Source organism: Acomys minous, assembly GCF_964271855.1.
Source record: "Acomys minous genome assembly, chromosome: 6".
In the NCBI taxonomy this organism is placed as follows: Eukaryota; Metazoa; Chordata; class Mammalia; order Rodentia; family Muridae; genus Acomys; species Acomys minous.
Genome location: NC_140487.1, coordinates 112,120,995 through 112,138,044, shown reverse-complemented (window position 1 = coordinate 112,138,044; position 17,050 = coordinate 112,120,995). Strand labels below are relative to the sequence as shown.

The following is a 17,050-nucleotide window of genomic DNA, read 5'->3' as shown; positions in this document are numbered from 1 at the left end:
CAGTTAGTGAGAGTCCACTCTAGTCACAGCACTCTAAAGGTTGAGGCAAGTTTGAGGCCAGCCTGAGTGAGCTAGGAAGGAAGGAAGGAAAAAGGGAAGGAAGGAAGGAAGGTAGGTAGGTAGTCGGTTAATAGCATTAATCACTAGGTAAATGCAGATCAAAACACTTTACCCTGACTAGTGTGGCTATAAAAAAAGACTATATTGCAGCAATATGGGAAAAAACAGAAGGAAACCCATGTACTATTAGGAGTGTAAAATAAAAATGATACAAGCACTGGGAAGGTTGTTAGCAGTTCCTCGAAACATTAAACAGAGAGCCAGGCGTGGTGGTACACACTCGGGAGGCAGAGGCAGGTGGACAGCTGTGAGTTCGAGGCCAGCCTGGTCTATAAAGCGAGTCCAGGACAGCCAAGGCTACACAGAGAAACCTTGTCTCAAAAAACCAAAAAAAGAAAGAAAAGAAAAGAAAAAGAAAAAAAGTCAGGGGAGATAGCATAGAGATTAAGAGCACTGACTGCTCTTCCAGAGGTCCTGAGTTCAATTTCCAGCAACCACATGATGGCTCACAACCATCTATATTAGGTTATATATATCAGGTTAGTATATATATCTGGTTACTTAATGCCCTCTTCTGGGGTGCAGATATGCATATAGACCACTGTATAAATAATAAATAAATATTTTTAAAAAATTAAACAGAGTGACTATATGACCATGTATCTCTAACTATAGATATGTAGCCAAGAAATAAAGTTCCCAATAGACACAAAGTAAAAACAACTCATATGTCCACAAACTAGTAAGAAACAAAACTGGGATTTCTACCAGGCATGCCTATAACCCAAGAACTCAGGAAAAAGAGGTGGGAAGATTACAAATTTGAGGCTGGCATAATTACGTAATTCTAGGCCAATTAGGATTATACTACATAGGAAAAGTCTGTTAAGGGGGCTTATACATTTAGCTCTTTAAAAAAGTACCAACAGATATTGCAATATGGAAAAAAAACTTTTAAAAACACGACAGTAGTCACGTTTAGTGGCCCAATCTTGTAACCCCAGTACTAGAAGGTAAAAGCAAGGAGATTCAGAAATTCAACACCACCCTCAGCTACAAATCAAGTTTTAAGACCAGCATGAGCTACATAAAACCCTACCACAAAACAACTAAAAATAAAAAACACCCAAAAACTAAAAGAAAATACTACACCTAATAAAAGAGGTCAGCCACTATCAAGCCTGAGTTGACAAGGGAAAAATGCAGACATGAGAAAGTGATTGTTCAAGAGTGAGAGACAGAACAGAGTGTGACTGCTAGTGGGCATATGGTTTCCTTTTTAAGATGATGAAATGTTCTGAGATTAGAGTAATGGTTGCACAACTCTGAAAATATAGTTTGAAAGACCATTACCACAAGGCTGTTCTAGCTGCTGAGGCAGCTTAGAGCAGGAAAATTCCAAGTTCAAGTCCTATACGAGCTATAGAATAAGTCTGTGGCCAGCCTGGGTAACCTAACAAGATCACATATCAAAAAGAAGAAAAGGAGATGAAGCTCAATGGTAGAACGCTTGCCTAGTGCTAGGCCCTGGATTTGATCCCTGTCACAAGAGGACTGGAAGAATGGAGAAAGAAAAAAAAAAAGGAGGGAGGGGGTTAAGGAAAAAGCTGGGCGCCGTGGCTTTATTCTAGCACTGAGAAGGCAGAGTTTGAGGGCAGTCTGGTCTATAGAGCAAGTAGTTCCAGAATAGCCAGTGCCACACAATGAAACCCTATCTCAAGAAGGAAAAAAAAAAATGTCACACATAGTGGCACACACCTCTAATCCCAGTACTCGGAAAGAAAAAAGCATGAGGATTCCCAAGTTCCAGGACACAGACAGACCCTGTCTTTAATTTAAAAAAAAAAAAAAAAGGGGGGGGGTGAGGAAAAAAAGAAGAGAAAGAAAAGAGGTGACAGCTACTGAATTGAACTTTTTGTTTTATTTTTTCAAGACAGGGTTTCTCTGTGTGGCTTTGGTTGTCCTGGACTCACTTTGTATACCAGACTGGCCTAGAACGCACATCAATCTGCCTGCCTCTGCCTCTGAGTGCTGGGACTGAACTGAACTTTTAAATGATCATTGTGGATGAGGGTTATTGTTTTGAGACAGTTTTCCTATGTTGCCCAGGTTGGTCTCTTAACTCCTAGACTTGAGTAATAAATACTTACTGCTCAGTCTCCTGAGAAGCTGAGACTACAGGCACGAGCTAAGCTCCCTGGCTCTTTTCTTTCTCTTTAAGCATACATACAAACTCCAAGGTATAGTTCTCAATAATTCTAAGGTTAGAAAAATAAAAGTACCACCACAAAGTGGAAGCATTAAAGTCTCGTATTGAGTAGCCATGCATTGTGCAGTAGGAAGACAGAGGTAAATACTCTGTTCCTATGACCCCTGTAGTCTATTATAGCCACAATCAAACAGATAATACAACACAATGTGTTAAGTACAACAAAAACAGATGACAAAGTACAGAAGACATTTATTATAGATCAGGAAAGGTTTCACTCAGATGATGATGTCTAAACTAGATGCTGGGGTCAGGGGTATAAGTTTCTATCAAAAAGATTATGGAGAGGAAAAGTACGGTGTGTCAGCCCATGAACTGGTGGCATGTATGTATGAAAATGACACTTAAAAATGTGACAAACCAGGCCAGGCATGGTGGCGCATGCCTTTAATCCCAGCACTCGGGAGGCAGAGGCAGGCGGATCGCTGTGAGTTCGAGGCCAGCCTGGTCTACAAAGTGAGTCTAGGACAGTCACGGCTACACAGAGAAACTCTGTCTCAAAAAACAAAACAAAAACAAAAAAAACCCTTTCATGGTGAAACTCAAGCTAATTTTTTAGGATAAATGGAGCCTAACTGTATTTGTTAAAAACAGAGAAGGCTGGGGAAATGGCTCAGTGGGATAAAGCACTTGCCATGCAAGCCTACCGATCAGAGTTCAGATCCCCAGAACCCACATAAAAGCCAGATGCAGCAGTGCAAGCAGCTCTTATCTTAGAGGCAAAAGAATCAGTGAACACTGGGGCCAGCTGCCCTGGCTTTCTCAGGGCAGTGATCCTGTCTCAAACAAGGTGGAAAGACAGACTCATACCCAAAAGTTGTCCTCTAACATTCACACACGAGTCACGTCACTTGTGGATACTGATATACACTCTCAAGCATACATAGCCACAAGCATACCAATATATACAAAACACACACACACACACACACTCAAAGGCTCATAGGGACTAGATTTGAGATAAAACTAAAATGATGAGACGTAAGCAAAATATAACTGGAAAAGCACATACTCAGACTGTTGAAGTAGTACTAATTGCTGGCAGTGATATGACTTGTGAAGGCCGGCTAACTCTATGTCAACTTGACACAAGCTGGGGTCATCTGAGAGGAGGTAATCTCAATTGAGAAAATGCCCCAAGTATAGGCAAGCCCAGCCCATTTGTAGGTACAGCTACCCCTGAGCTAGTGCTCCCGGATACATAAGAAAGCAGGCTACCAACCTCACTCCTCACTGCAGGAGAGCTGGCCAAGGCTGGAAGCTCAGCGCCTCACCTGGGCAGCACAGTATAGTGCCTCAACACCAGGGCCAGCTCTACTGTGCTGCCCAGGCCAAGTGCAGGGCCTATTCTCCAGAGCACTGCAGCTGGTGAGGGGTGGGGCCAGCTCTCCTGGTCAGCTGACCCGCCTGCCCTAGGCAGTTAGGAGTGAAGTAGGGGAGGAAGGCATCTCTCCCTCACCCACCCCACCCCACTGCCCATGAGGAGCAGGACCAGCTCTCCCATGCTCATGCCCTACCTACTACCTATATACTCTTTTGTATTATTTCAGCTGGACAGAGGTGCTAAGCATTTTTTTTTTAAACATATGGCAGTGGTGGCGAATGTCTCTGATCCCAGCTCAAGGGTTAAGAGCGCTGGGCGTTCTTCCAAAGCTCCTGAGTTCAATTCCCAATAAACACATGGTGGCTCACAACCATCTATAATGAGATCTGGTGCCCTCTTCTGAACTGTAGGCACACACACACACAGGCAGAACACTATATAAATAATAATTAAAAAGAAAAAGAAAGAAAGCTAAGTATTCCCTTAGCATTTGGCATAAAAAGCAGAATTGAGATTAAATCCAATGCGACCAACACTAAAGCTCTCTGTTCCACTAAATATACTTCACCTGCCCTCAATTTTTACCAACTTAACCCAATGTGCTTTGATTCTTACAAACCCTGAAGGGCTACCGAGTGATACAGAATTAGCCCCTCGCATGGACTACTTATAAACACATACATCTCCTGAAGACATTGCGCAGACACAAGAGAAGGATCCAGCTTGGACAAAGCCTAGAATTTGCTCTCTTCAGGCTTTACAAGGGCCACAGTCCTCCAATTCTATAGTCTAGACTGTGAAAGAGATGCAACGGGAAAAAATCCTCTTAATGGAGATGAAAAGAGAAAACCCAACCAAATATAGCTACAGCACTGCAGAGATCATGCAGTGCATACTGCAGCAAAGTCATGTGCTGGCAGCTGAAAGGGACCAAGCAGCAGAAGGCTATTAAAAAGAAAGGGAGGTAAGGACGGTCAGAGGGAGGGAGGGAGGCAGGCCGAGAAGTACTGGGATCCTATAATTCTAAGGGGCTGCAGAAAACGGACAAACACAAGAGTAGAATTCAGTTCAAGCAGTACAAGAGCCAAGAAAGTAAAGCCAAGAAACAACACAATAGCATACTAGTGGTAGGCAGCTCCCATTTTACCTTTTCTCCAGGTAAGCTGCTTCCCCGGTTCCCAGAAAATGCAATATCCTTCAAATGCTAATTCTCAGCTTGCTAGAATAGGATACAGGAGTGACACAGCAACATCCTCCCCACACCTCCTGAGAAAGTAGGAAAAGAATCGAATAACAGGAATGGCTAAGAATGATCTTCCCTTTCTCGTTCAAAATAGCACAGATTTAAACTGGGGGCATAGCTCTGTGGGTAGAGTGCTGACCTAGCATGCATGAAGCCCTGTGCTTCATTCTCCACAGCACGTAAATGAGGACTAGTGGCACACACCATAGTGGGCACATAAGTAGAGGTAGAAGGATCAGAAGTTCAAAGAACTCAATCCAAACCTCCCATAACCCACTTTCAGAGTTTAAGAATCACTTAAATTTTAGTCCCTTTCATTTTGTTCTGTCCTTTTATGGATTTTTTAAAAATAGGACTAAATATATTCTAGACCTATCTCTTTCATTAGGAATGCCATTTGAAGGAAATACCAACGTACTGTGAAAGCTTGAAAGCATAATGTAATAACTAATCTTCACTATTTACTGCATAACATTCTAACCCTTTGCATAAATTTAGTTCCTCACACCAAGCCTATGAGATAGATACTGCTGTCCTTTTTCTAGTAAATAAACTAAGGCCCCAAGAAATAGAATTCCTTTTCCAACTTTGCACAAATACTGCTTGGCAGAGCTGGAATTCAAACAAGTCATCAGGTCAATATATTTGAGTTGGCTACTAAATTAATGTACATATAAGTCATGTTAGAATACTATAGCACATGGATTTGGACTCAATAACCTAACTTGACATCCAACCAATATTTGAAGCCTAAGCCTATGCTCCCCCCCCCCCCCCCCCCCCCCGCCCCAGACAGGATTTCTCTGTGTAGCCTTGGCTGCCCTGGACTCAATTTGTAGACCAGGCTGGCCTCAAACTCACAGTGATCCACCCGCCTCTGTGCTGGGATTATAGTTGTAAACCACCGCACCCCAGCTCTACACTTTATTTTCTAAGCCTGCTGGTCTGGAATTAAAAATGTAGTCCAAGCTGGGCGTGGTGGCACACATCTGTAATCCCAGCACTCGGGAGGCAGAGGCAGGAGGATCTCTGTAAATTCGAGGCCAGCCTGGCCTACAAAGCCAATCCAGGACAGCCAAGGATACACAGAGAAACCCTATCTAGAAAAAACAAACAAACACACAAAACCAGGGCAATTTTAAAGAACCTACACGTTTTTAAGTAAAGAAAAAGAAAACAAAACAAAACAAAAAACCACAAGAAGCCAGGTGTTATGGCTCTATCAGGGGAAGGGAGAAAAGGGAGGCAGAAAGATCAGGGGCACACAGAACCCTGGCAAAGAATTTCAGGTAAGTAATAATCACAATTAATTCTCATTTTACCAATCTCAAACCATTATTCTTCCTTTTTCATTTATGTCATTTAGTCCTATCTCTACTCTCAACAAAACCTCTTCAATATCCCTGTTTGTGTGCATACCCTCGTGTTTAAGCGCATGCACACACATGTACATGAACAAACCAGCGATGCACAGAAACCAGGGGTGCATGTTGGGTGTGTCCTGCTCTCTCCCTCTTTGCCTTCATTTCTTTACACACTGTCTCTCACTGGACCTGGAGCTTGCTGTTTTTCTGCTAAACTTTCTTCCTTCTGCTCTATACTGGGGTTACAGGTGGCTCTGGTCACACTTGGTTCTTTTATTCACATGGGTACTCACTCGGGTCCTCTTATCCAGTGAGCCCTCGAGTATATTCCTTTTCCCTTCTCATCTTCCCATGCCTCCCTACTCATACCTTGCTCCCTTACATTCCAATTTCTTTTTTTAAAAAAATGAAAGGAAGGAAGGAAGGAAGAAAAGAAAAGAAAAACTTTAACTGGAACTGGACATGGTGGCATATACTTGTAACCCCAGCACTCAGGTAGCTAAAGCAGAAATACTGCTGCAAGTTTGAGACCAACCTGTGCTAAAACGCGAACAAACAGCAGGCACCAAGACAGTAAGACCCTGTCTCAAAAAGAAAGAAGAAAAAGGGGACTAGAGAGATGGCTCAGAAGTTAAGGCCACTGGCTGCTCCTCCAGAGGGCTCAGGTTTGGCCCAGCACCTACAGGATGGCTCACAACCATCTGTCACTCTAATTTCAGGGGATCCTATGCCCTCTTCTTACCACAAGGCACGTAAGAAATGCATAGACATATATGCAAGCAAAGCACCCATACACATAAAATAAAAGCAGTAAGATTTGTTTTATAAAACAAAATTTAAAAGGTCCTTTCTAATAGTCTACTTAATAATAATAGTAACAGTCTATAATTTCAAATACATCATGTCACTGCCTAATTTATAAACTTTCAATGGCTCCCAAAAGCTGACAAAAATCCAGTCTCAATTCCTCAGTGTGACTACCGATGGTGTCTGCTGACTAATTACTAATCTCACCTCCTCACAGTCCATTCTATAGCACACAGATCTTCTTAGCCCACCAATCACACAAGTTTATCCCAACCTCAGTATCTTCGGTTTGCACTGCTCTAGTCTGGAAAACCAGCCTCTTCCTGCCTGCCAGTTCAAATCCAGCACATAAAACGTGGTCTGTCTTCATGGAACTTAGCAAACCACAAGGGGAATTATGCAGTACGTAAGACTGTTCTCCTCCAAGACACTCTTTTTTTTTCTTATCTGCTTTCAAAGGTCCATCTTTGATAGTGATGTTAGATGTTTCCCATGTTCATGTCCTTGACATGAGGCTGGTTTCTGAACCACTCCATACCCCTTGTTTCCACTCTTATACACAGCTCAGGACAGTTTAAGGAACTGTTTCAAAACTAAACACTGTCTCCCCAGTGAGAATTTTAAGAGTCATATGTGGCACTTCTTTTGTCTCTTTGCTTGTCCTATACTACCCCAGGATTGAACACAAAACCAGGACTATAAACAAAACAGGCCAGGTGGCAGTGGCACACGCCTTTAATCCCAGCACTTGGGAGGCAGAGGCAGGAGGATGACTGTGAGTTCGAGGCCAGCCTGGTCTACAAAGCGAGTCCATGACAGTTAAGGCTATCGAGAGAAACCATCTCAAAAAACCAAAAGACAAAACAAAAACAACAACAACAACAACAAAACAGATATATGTGAATTCTGGCTTTTAAAATCTGATGTTACCCTAGCCAAGTCAGTTCAGTGTCCTCATCTCTCCTCCCCTGAACACAACTGCGCATTTCTAGAGTATTCCTGTTACATCACAAGATCACTAACTGCACTCCACTTTTATTTATCACCTGAAATTTTATCCTTCATTTCTTTAGCATCTCCTCAGTCTGTCTGTCTCTCTCTCTCTCTCTCTCTCTCTCTGATCATTTGCCTGTCTCACCATCTTCCTATTTTTTTTTTAAGTTATGTTTCTTTTGACCATTGTTTTTTCTTTTTATAGTGGGGACTGAACCTCAGGCATGACACATACACACTCCATACCCCAGCACCATATCTGTGTGTGTCTTAGTTAGGGTGACTACTGCGGTGATGAAACACCATGACCAAAAGTAACTTGAGGAGGAAAGGGTCCACTGAGGGAAACTGAGACAGGAACTTAAACTTGATGGGAACCCAGACCCATGAGCAATGGAGGAGTGCTGCCTACTGGCTTTCTTATAGAAGCCAGGGCCACCAGCTTGGGGGGTGGGGGTGGGGTGAGAAGGGCTCATCTACAATGGGCTGGGCCCCTCCCTTATCAACTCACTAAGAAAATGCCCTACAGACTTACATACAGACCACTCTTATGGAGGAATTTCTCAATTAAGGTTTCCTCCTCTGAACTAACTATAGCTTGTGTCAAATTGACACAAAACTAGCCTGAACAGTACTTGTGCGCGTTACTGAGAAATCTAAGCAAGCGTAGGCCTCCAGCATGTTTAAGCAAGCACTCTACTATTGAACTACACCCCGTCTCCTAAAATTTTTATGGTTAATGTCAAACTGATTTAGAATCTCTAAAGTGTTAGTTAACCTAATCAGTCAAGTTCCTACAGAAAAGACACTGAAGATGTCTGATCTTATCGAATTACATTAACAATATCTCATGTTGTTCTACAACACCAAAGGAGGAGGATCACAAGTTCAAGGCCAGCTTGAGCAACTTAACACGACCCTGTCTCTAAATTAAAAGGTTTAAGTAGTAAAAGGTGGGAAAGGATATGGCTCAGCTGGTAGAGGGCTGGCAAACCCTAGGTTTGAGCCCCAGCACCGCATAAAACCAGGTGTGGTTTGGCACAATTGTAATTTTTAGCACTTGGGAAGTGAAACAAGAAGATCAAGAGTTCAAGGTTATCCTCAGCTAACTGGAATTTAAAGCCAACCTAGGTTACAAGAGATACAGAAAGAAAAGGAGAGGGAGGAGGGAAAGGGAAGAGGAACAGTGAGGTGCTGGAGATATAGCTCAGTAGATTTAAGCACTTGTCATGCAAGCCTACAACCTGAGTTTGGAGCCCTAGAACCCTCATGAAGCCAGATGCTGTAGCGTGTGCTTAGGTAACCCCAACACACCCCTGAGGGGAAAGAGAAGGTTGAGACAGAAGAGTTTCCACAAGCGTGCAGGCCAGTGGGCCTGGTGTACATAGCAGTGAACAAGAGACGCTATCTCACACTGAGTGGAAGATCAATACCCAAGGTTATCCGCTGACCTCTGCAAGCATGCACCTGAGCAAGCACCTACCTACACACACACAGACACACACACACACACACACACACACACACACCACAAAAACCTACAAGGCTTGCCTCACATGTATAAAACCCGGGTTTAATCCCCAGTATTCCAGAAAAATGAAAAAATTTAAAAAGTAGCAATCCTTACTTGAGCCTGCAAGAGACCATTACAGTTACCCAAAGGTAACTACCAATAGCAGTTTGTTAGTCTAGCTTAATATCCAAGTATCTCACCAGCCGCTACTGTCAATCTCCCACTTAAAGACATTTAATGAACCTCTACAACTATAAAAATCTAAAAATGAGGCTACGCTGGTTTAGTAAGATGGAATTTGTAAGTTCTCCTCCCTCCAAGACCCACAACTCACTAGCCTGGGTAGTCATCTAGGTTCCAGAACCAGGTATGATTTGTCTCCTGTTGAATAAATAGGTCTTGGGTACTGTTAGAGAGAGGCTACTTAATACCACCAAGGCATCCATGTGGAACAGAAGGCAGGCAGATTGTAAAAGCCAGATAAGGGAGTTTGCTGTGAAATTCTATCTTCTAGTAAAGTCAAAGGCTACACCCATGAAGGCCTACCAACATGACTGCCTAAACAATGTAAGTCAACAGGGGCAACCAAGGAGCCTCAACCCTCACAAAACTATAGGCAACTAAAGAAATAATCTTCTCCAGGGAAGAACATCCCAATTGGTTATCCAATGCCAAATGGTAACCCTGAAAATGTACATACAAGTAGCATTATACAGACTAAGATGTAATCCCAACATAGTTAATCATAACCTGATTATCTAATCATCTTGACTACAGCCAGAGACTTAAAATTTAGTACCTCCCCCCCCAAGACAAAAAACTAGCATAGAACAATTTCATGCCAAAATTTCAAAAACTAGTTTAAAATCCCAGGGTCAAGGATGTATGTAGTTTAATGGCTGAGTGCCTACTTAGCTACCACCAGCCAAACATATTAGTAAAATTTAAATCAATTCTAAGCTTCAACAGCTTTGTCCAGCTTGACACTGGACAAGATAATTTCTGTGTTCCACTTCAACTATAAATAGGGCTAAAATAATAAGCTGTGAGCCTACTTCATGAGCCTGAAATATGTACGCATTCAATAGGTTTTTGTTAAATGTTAAATTAACAAATGAATCCATTAGAACAGTGCTTGGGACATTACTATAACTAATGTAAAAATCACTTTATATCTGTACCTGGAATAAGAAAAAGCCAGTGGCCAACAATAGTAACATCACTATCCCAAAATGGCTTAATATTTAACTTAAAATAATCTTAAGCAGTTTAAAGGCTTTAAAGCAGCTTAAAGTATTCATATTCTCTTACTGGGAGTTCCCATCTCTAGTTGCAGAGTTGTTCTGTAAGTGATGAAGAAGGGCTGTCAACTCTGAAGACTTTTTGTAATAGATGCCCCAGAGTTCATCATTTGTCTTACATTAAAATTAAAGTCAACTTACTGAAGTTTACTACTATATTGACATACCTATACATGTGAATGTGTCATATCTATTTTTAACTGACTTATTAGTTGGAGTAAAAAAGTTACAAAGGGGGGCACAGTGGCGCACGCCTTTAATTCTTGCACTCGGAAGGCAGAGGCACAAAGAAACCAAAACTCTCATTACAGCAGGGTCTTTTCCTGAATCTGGAACCCATCGATTCAGTCGGCCAGTGAGCTCCAGGGATCCACTTATCTCCACCACCTATGCTGGGCTAAATTGCACATACTGGGCATTCACATAGATGTTGGCGATCCAACCTCAAATTCTCCTGTTTACATGGCAAACACTTTACCAACTAAGCCATCTCTTCAGCCCATATTTTGTTTATCTGTGTATATGTGTTCTTGTGTGTGATTGTGAGTACACACATGCCATAACATGTGTATGGAGGTCAGAAGACAACCCCAGGTCTAAGACCTCACTTTCTGCTTTGTTCAAGACAAGATCATCTGATGCTACAGACTCCGTCCGTGCCTGTTGGCCTGAGAGCATCCAGGGATTCTTTTATCTCCGCCTTTTATTTTACAGTAGGAGCTTGCATGTTCTCCTGCCAGGCTTTTTACATGTTCTGGGGATCCTCAGGTCCTCATGCTTCTGTGACAATTACTTCACCCATTGAGACATCTCCCAGCCCTATCTTGATTTCGTGTTTGAAACATAGCCTAACCATACAGCCCAAGCTAGCCTATAAATCGTGACCGCCATTTCAGCCTCAGCACCAAACCCAGTTTTGAGATTACAAGCATGTGTCACAATATCCTGGAGCTCAGAATTTTCAGGGCTGGAGAGATGGCTTAGCAGTTAAGACCACTGGCTGCTCATCCAGAGAACCCAGGTTAAATTCCCAGCACCTCCATGGCAGCTCACAGCTGTCTGTAACTCCAATTCCACAGGATATGATGCCTCACACAGACATACATATTGGCAAAACACCAATGCACATGAAATAAAAATAAATTTTAAGCCTGGGAGTGGTGGTACACATCTTTAATCCCAGCACTCAGGAGGCAGAGACAGGCAGATCTCTGTGAGTTCCAAGCCTAGCCCGGTCTACAAAGCAAGTCCAGGGCAACCAAGGCTATTTAAGAGAAACACTATCTCAAAAAAACCAAAAAGGGAAAAAGGAAAAAAAAATTTTAAAAAGGAAAAAGGAAAACATTTAAAAAGTTAAAACAGCACCTTTAATCTCAGCACTCAGGAGGCAGAGGCAGGCTATCTCTGTCCGTTTGAGGCCAGCTTGGTCTGCAAAGGGAGTTTCAGGACAGCAAGGGCTACACAGAAAAATCCTGTCTCAAAACACCAAAAGAGGTGGGGGGGATAATACAAACAAAAGTGCTAACTTTGGAATATAATCATTAAATATACTGTGCTAGGTATTTGGGATACATACACTCAAGAACAAATGACTTCTTTGTTCCTATTGAGTGTAGTAGGAAGACAGATAATAATCATACAAGCAGGTATATCAATATAAATCATAATAGGCCCTATGAAAAATTCAACAGAAGCCAGTAATATTCCCAGTAATAGGGAATAACGGGAAAGGACTAACAAGACAGAGTAATAAGGAGCTGTCTCTGATACTCAACATAAGCTTAAGTATTTGGGAGGCAAAGGCAGGAGGATCTGTGAGTTCAATGCTAGCAAAGAAAGTTCCAGGACAGCCAGAACGGTGGGGGCGGGGGGTGGGGGGGGGGAGGGGGGAAGACTTGCAGAGCAGAGAAGGGATGAAGTCCACTTTAAAAATTAATTTAAAAGGATAAAAAGACCTGTTGCACTGGACATGGTAGCACATGCCTTTAATCCCAGCACTTGGGAGGCAGAGAGAGGCAAGTGGATCACTGGGAGTTTGAGGCCAGCCTGACCTACAAAGTAGTCCAGGGCAGCCAAGACTACACAGAGAGATGGGAGGCGGGGGCGGACATGACATGATCCTGTTGCTGAACAGTCATAAGGACCAGAGTTTAGAACCCAACACCAACTTAAAAAGCAAAGGGTTTCACAAATGTCTGTAACTGCAGCTCCAAGGGATCCAACAACATCTTTTGGCCTTTGTACAATTTATACGGACACCTCACCACCACTACTACCACCACCACCACACATGAGTATGTGTGTGTGTAGTGTGTGCGCTGAGTATGGGAAGGGAACTCTGCAATAAAAGATGAGCTACAAATTTGTTAGCACGGAGGAGACATCACTAAGAACTAAGACAATAGATGAAAACAGCATCATGCCTACTACATTGCACCTCAAATTTTAACATGGTATCTTAGAGTTTGTTCTTTGAAATACCCCCAGCAATACATTAATGAAATAAAATATAACAAAATAAAGATTCAACCTGCCTGACCTCAAATATATGGTCTGTCCCTCACAAGGTCTGGCAGTAACTGCTCTGAGCTCAGCTCCCTGATTTATAAAAGAAGGATAATAATAAATGTGAAAAATCTATTATACTTTTCTCCCTTAGTCATCCAAAATATTGAGTAGTCTGGAGAGTATTTTAATTTAATTATTATTTCCTAATGGCATATAGAGAGAGGGACAATAGTTGATTTTAACAAGAGTTTTCATTCTCAAATTCACATGTGGGAATGAGAGATTGTAGAACCATTTGACACATCCCCACACTTAAGTATTATGTGGACATGTTATGTTAACTATAACACCTTAAGGGGCTGGAGAGACGGCTCAGCAGTTAAGAGTACAGGTTGTTCTTCCAAAGGACCTGGGTTCAATTCCCAACAATCATATGGCAGCTCACCACTGTCTTTAACTCTAGTTCCAAAGATCCAAACCCTCACACAGATATGCACTCCAGCGGAACATCAATGCACATAAAAGTAAAAACAAAGTATTAAAAAGCTATAACATAACATCTAAAGCATTTATTGCATATACAAACTACCGTTTCAAAGGAAAAGGCTCACCATTAAATATTTAAAGGTTTCTCTATTTCCTAGGAACCAAGCTGGCCTACGGAGTATAAAATCTAAGCACAGAAATCTCCTAATCTTCCTTGGGATCAATGTGTTACCAATTCCTTAAAGAAAAGTCTAAAATAATAAAGGTAGTAGTGACTTCACAACTATATAACATTATACCTTTGTCAAAGCTCAAACTATACACCTAACATTGGGCCAAATAAATTCAGTGTCTATTATGTGCATCAAAATGTATAACAAATCCTTTAGGTTGGATTATCTGAGTCCTACAAGCAGTAGGACTCTACTGAGTGGCACTATCCCAGAACTGTTAGATGAAAATGTTTCCATTTCTGGATCCTAAATGTCACCTCAATGGTGGCCTCTACTGCAGGATCATTACACCTTTCCACCAGCTTCCATTATATAGATGAAGTATATGTTTTAATATGAATGTTTCCAAAATAAGCAAAACATTAAGCATCTATTATATACAGTACATATGTTTATATAGTCTTGTACCAAAACATCACGCCTGCAAAGCATACTAACAACACTCTGGAAGAAGCTTACTTATTGTAAAATACTTGAGTGATTTACTGGGTCCACAGTGACCCAGTGGGCTGACTCAAAAGTGTAGAAACTAAGTTTCTTGGTTCCCAAGGGAGCATGCGTAGTGGAAATAACTGTGGACCTTCCAAACTGACTTGGTTTTGAATTCCAGTGTCACTTTTTACTGGTTATATGCTTATATGCATGAGCTGGGGATAGTCACTTTTACACTCTGACCTTCAATTTGCTCAACTAGTATTTCATAGACTTGAGACTGTAATATAATCACCACCTAGCATTATTATGGAATAGCAACATTATTAGTTCCCTTTCTTGGTCTTCAGGCTTTAAAAAATAAAAATAAAATCAAGGAGGGTTAACCCGCACAATCCATGTTAAAGGAGCTAGAGAGAGGGCAAAAAGTTTAAGAAGCTTTCTTGCTCTTCCAGTAGGCCAAAGGTCACTTTCCAGCACACATGTCAGACAGCTCCCAACCATAACTGCCTATAAATGAAAACTCCAGAGGGATCTGTCCTGAGAGAGCACCTGAACTCAAGTGAACATTCCCATACACAGGAACACAAATAAATAAATAAATAAATCTTTTTTCAAATCCATGCTATCAATGGATGGTCAGTTGTGAACCTCTATTTCCTGCCTTCATAGTCCAATCCATCCCTTACCCATCCCACTATTTCTAGTTTTACAAATTTTAGTTGCTATGTTTAGAAAAGTGATTTAATTTTAGAAACCTGGAAAATTCTTCCGAGTAAATTGAGCAAAACCTTAATCTGCCCCAAGGGGAAATTCTGTGCAAAACAATTATTTCTAACAAGAGAAGAATTTTCTATGGGGGTTAATAGAATTTAACCACACAAATGCCACCAACGATGAACACAAAGTGACAGAGGGCAATTTGGCACATACTGTACAGATTTTCCAAAAGGAAATATCCTTCCCTCATTTGGGGTTACTAACTCTTCCTTGGTGATCTGAATTCTTCCCGGCTCTATCACTACTCCAGATCCTTAAGCGAGAAAGAACCATAGCAGTGGGTTAAAAAAGAAAGAAAGAAAGAAATGCCCCGGACAAACCCCCCAGTTCTCAAAAATATCTCTCAGAAGACAGGGAGGTCTGAAGAGTAATTTTTTTTCCCCTCAATGGACAGAAAAGCCACCACGAGGCGCTCAGAAGCACAATCCTTTCCCCCAAGGTCATTCAAGTCAGTGAAAAAGGTGCGACAGAGAATCTGCAAGCTCCTCGGTAAAGAACACTGCGGAGATTTCTTATTTTTATTTTTTTTTTTTTTTGAGGTGTGTGAAGAGGGGGTGGGGGCTTGCCTGCTCTCTTCCCCTCTCCCACCCCGAAGTGTGAGCACCCGCCTCGGCATTTCCGAAACAAGCCGCAACAAGCTCTGCAGTGTTAGGAAAGGGGCTGACGCGATGAAGAAACAGATGCTCCAAAGCAAAGATGGGTCTTTCTCGGCCGCCGGAGGCTCCTGCGAGGTAATTAGCAGAAACCGCAGGCACCTCGGGAGAGGTCCGCACCGGGGCTGCGGAAACCCTGAGTCCCGCCGTGCCCGGGACGCCGGCTTCTCCTCGCCTCGCCAGCCGCAGGCCAAAAAGCGGCTCCTGAAACCGCACTTCATTCCTGCGCTTCGGGAAGCCATGGTTCCCTTCCCTGGCCGGGCCGCGCGGGGCGGGGTGCGCGCTGCGGAAAGTTCACCGCGGCGGCGGGAGGGGGCCCGGCGGCTGCCCGAGCGCCCCTGCAGATTCCACCATTAATTAGTCCTCGGGACTGCCGACTGGCAACTTAAACAAAGCGAATGCCTCGAATTCCTTCCCGGGCCGCGGCGGTCTGGCCGCGCGAGACGGAGCAGCGCGCCGGCGGGAGCCGCGCGGGCCGCAGCCCGGGCCCGACAGCTGCGGACGCCCCGGGCCCGCCGCGGGGCCTCTCCGCCGTCCCCCGCGCGCCGCGGCCCCGCACACCGGCCGCGGCCCTTCCTGTCCGCTCACTTCCTTCCTCCCGGCCCGCCGCCCCGCGGAGCCCGGCTTAGCACCCCGACGCCTTCCCGGGCCGCCGCGGCCGCGCTCGCCCTCACTCGGCGTCTCCTCAGTCTCCTCAGAAACGTCCCTCCCCCTCCTCAGGAGAGAGAAGGGGAGAAAAAAAAATTTAAAAATCTCTTCTGAGTCTCTTCCTCCAACTCCGGCCACACTCTCCCGGGCTGGCCCACCGGAGACCTCCTCCCCTTCCCGGCTCCCGCTTCCAGAAGCCGCGGCGCACTCCCCGCCGCCCCCGGGACACCCCTACCGAACCTCCCCCCAGGCACACAAGCCGGGCCCTCGGGCCGCTCGCCTGGCCGCACTCCCGCCGCCGCCGCCTGGCCGCACTCCCGCCGCCGCCGCCTCACCTCAGCAGCTCCGGCCCGCGCTCCCGCCGCCGAAGGATCCGGCGTTCCGCTCCCAGCGGCCGGCGCCTGCTCAGGCTGCCCCGACTGACAATGAGGGGCGG

At 43.8% G+C, this 17,050-nt stretch overlaps 1 protein-coding gene across 2 annotated transcripts in view; it reads right to left on the bottom strand.

The window, feature by feature from the left end:
- LUZP1 (leucine zipper protein 1) overlaps positions 1–17,044 on the bottom strand; it is a 67,897-nt gene extending 50,853 nt beyond the window's left edge. The window contains exons 1-2 of one of the 2 annotated variants that reach the window (XM_084788267.1): positions 16,950–17,044; positions 4,801–4,919 (exon numbers count right to left, since the gene is read on the bottom strand). The gene's annotated coding sequence lies outside the window, so the exon portion shown is untranslated. The remainder of the gene's footprint in view (positions 1–4,800; positions 4,920–16,949) is intronic. The other variant, XM_084788266.1, reaches the window with a different exon arrangement.
- Positions 17,045–17,050: the final 6 nt, after the last annotated feature.